The following is a 3,622-nucleotide window of genomic DNA, read 5'->3' as shown; positions in this document are numbered from 1 at the left end:
CGGAAGCCCACGAAATGTATGGGGGTGTCTATTAAATATCACGGGAATCACTGGGTTACGGAAGGATATCGCTTTGTATCACTACTTCGATTGTCCGTACTGCCACAAGAGAGGGGCGTGCTACGGTCATAATCATATGTACAATGAACAATCCTGGGTCAATGAAGCAGAGATACAAAGCAAAAACCTCTTTATACGGCCATACTCATGCAAACGCACTTCTCGATAATCAAAATAAATGTGTGCATCGAAATTAAGGATTCCACAGCATTTATTCAGGGACTATTTTCTTTACGCTGTCCAACTTTCCGAACTACAATGATGACGCACACAACGCGAAGATTACACTGTAATCAGCAGACCTACTTACAATGCGCAGCAGCCACGCCTGACAAGTAAACATTCAATAGATTGCTCTGTAATTCTTCCTAATATTCCTGTCCAAATATTACGGTAGTTATCTTCATTTTAGGGTACCCTAGCCTCCAACCCGATTTCAAAGATCGCCTTTCTTGTTCATGCAGACTGCGTTGAAAAGGGCTTTTTTAACACACACACAACCAACTTTTGCCCTGTAGCTCGTTTAGGTTTCTTCGACACCATCTGTTCCTTGACCGTTTCTTTTTCAGTTTGACTCTTATCTAGAGTGTTCAAAGCAATAACAGACGTTTAGAATATGCGTTCGTGTACGATCGAATACCGTCCGACGGCCGTTGTACCACAAAAACTAGCCGATCACTGTCTGGTAATTAGGAAGAGAAGCTAACTCATAAGTCGTTTTTTGTACTGAGTCTCCTGTAATGTCGAACCTTCTTTCAAAAAGAGAAGGGGACGGCGTCACAACCTAAAATTCCATGTATCGAATGATGATGGTAACTAGCACAATCTGACTCGACATGATATTTGATAAATGCATTTTCTAAATTTAAGTATGACTGTAACGTTTAACACGTCAGCAGTCCATACGTCATCTTTTAGAAAGTGACGAGATTGTACGAATGTAAGAAAAGTGTAAACCCAGAGTTGTAAGATATTGAGAGGAATGGAGAATGGGACAGAATGATATGGGGGTTAACATGTCTATATCATATCGTAATTGTCCTGTTTTACTTGCATTTTCAATTGAAACGCGTAGCACAGTAGAACTGTTGTCAACGGGATTTCTGCGATATATTCCCAACTACACAGACTTCAATAAGGGTACGTGAAGATACACATTCTTTGAGTGTTGATATAAGACATTTTAATGAAATTTATAATGTTCAAATTTTGTATTCTATTGTATCGGACTGATATAAAATACTCAAAACATCGACACGACAGTTTTGATAAACGTCAAATGGACATGATTGGAACTCATTTTGGGAATATGATATTGTGGTAATGTATACTAATTCACTCGTTTTTATGGGTAATTTGTAACATTGCAACTTTCAAATATAGAGCACCAAACAGTTTGGATACATTTGAACAATTAAAAGACCCTATTATCCAAAATAAGTTACAATCCTGTTATGATTATATTTATGTGGTTATAGCTTCTCCGTTAGCTGACTTGCTGCCATATGTTGTGTGTTCGAACCCTATAAAAACATCATAAACACCTTTGGAACAGTAATCGCACAATGGTTCTTTAATGGCAGAGCGCGAGCCTATAAGTCTGATCGCGACCAGAGATATATTTTCAATACATCAAACTATAATAATTAATCTCTTTCTCTTTCATAGTTTCGATTGCATTAGGAAAACGAAACAAAATATAGGCTGAAGCCGTTCTCAGATGTAACCTCGTATTAATTGCATCAGTGCTTCAATAACTTACACAACTGTGTAGGGCTTATTTAGGCATGATCCCAACGTTGCTGTAATATTTTCCTTTCCAGGAAAGTTTTGGTTCAAAAATAATTTATGAATAAACAGACCTCGGTTCAGAACTAGTTTACAGCGAATTTAGATACCAGTATCTTTCTTTCTTTCTTTTTTTACTATGTAAATGGTATTGGCTTTCTTTAAAAGGTCACTCCGCCAAAACGGCTTCAACGGCTGCACAGTAAGCCTGAGTGAGGCTACCCACAATTCACCTTGATTTGCTGACTCCGACGCCGTTTGCTAAAGGCTATTTTAAATTTATGAATTTCCGGAAAAAATTGAGACTGATAATTTAATTTCACGATTTGTTAAAAATATGCTCCAAAATTATTATGTTTAAAATTTAAGTGAATCCATTCGTACTTGGTACATCAAGTGCACATGTACATCAGTGAAAGGTCAATACTTTCCGGCCATTTTCAGGATATGCTTTCAACGGACCAATTTACTTCACAGTGATTTCTGTCGACGCTTTCCAAATTTATTGACCTTAAATGGGACTATGTCATTGACAATGACTTGTTATATCTGTGTCGCCCCTTCACGCGTAGACGATTTTATGTTGATTGAATGTGTTCCAATGAGATTTTTTTCTTATTTGCATTACACTGTCATTGAAGTTGTTTGCATATCTTGGACAAGTGTTCAATGTCTAGGGTAGAGTGACGCTCTTTAGCTTGTAGCTGATGTAATTGTTAATGTCAGTGATGAGAGGAGGAATAGTTACCTGACATAAACTGCTACTAGACTATAAACCAGGGCAGCAGTCCAACACCTTCCCACGTAAATAAAGTTTCTGCCTTTCTTGTTATTCGGAGTTTTTCGACACGATCTGCTGATGACCAGTTATGTGGATCTTTGTCTAATGGGCTCTGGGTGACCATGTATATATTAGACTCCGGTTTTAGACACGATAAATGATTCGATCGCGAGAATGAATAAACGGTCATGAACATTTATATGCATGGTCACCCATTCATTTAGTATCTTTCAACATGTCAAACAATATAATTAGTGTCCTGTATCAAACAAAATTCATGAAAGCTAGCCGACTTTGTCCCCTTAAGGGCTTGCAACGTGCGCATATGCAACATGTTTCTCTAAATAAACAACTGTTTCGCCTGTAGCTCACCAATGGTTTTTAATCTTACTCACTGTGGTAGCATGTTTCGACCTCCGGCAAAGCGATGTCAACATTGTGTCTCACAATCTCTGACCCTTTGGCTGTTGCGTTAAGAGTGGAGATGTTGTCCGAAGCTGTAAAAGAGACTTATATGTATGTGTAATTCACCTGCTCTGGTTTGGTTAGACGTCTTTGCCAAAGTAAAGCTATGTTGGTTGGTACTCAGAACAAACAAAGAAATAATTTAAAACTACATCGTGGACGCATAAAAGAACAGGTCTCTACATTTTATCGACAGTGTACGTTCATCAAAAAGGTTAAGAAAATGTACACATTTTCTTCATGCAAAAGAGTGTCAATTTATATGCAATCATATTGCAAACTTTAAATAAAGTTAATTTCATCAACTTACAAACTTGCCTCTATCTTGTTATCAGGGGCTGTGAAAAGCGCGTTTAACAGCTTCATAGCCGAAGTTTTCCAAAACTTCTTTGCATAGTCAATAGGAAAACAGTAAAGTGTCCAAATTACTTTACCAATGTAATCACAGATCAGATGATCAATAGACAAATTCGTAATACTTCCATTCTTACACTCACCCTGTACATAAACACACATGTCATACCGAAA

The sequence above is a fragment of the Ptychodera flava genome, chromosome 9 (genome assembly GCF_041260155.1).
Source record: "Ptychodera flava strain L36383 chromosome 9, AS_Pfla_20210202, whole genome shotgun sequence".
NCBI classification, from domain to species: Eukaryota; Metazoa; Hemichordata; class Enteropneusta; family Ptychoderidae; genus Ptychodera; species Ptychodera flava.
This window is presented reverse-complemented; position numbering follows the sequence as displayed.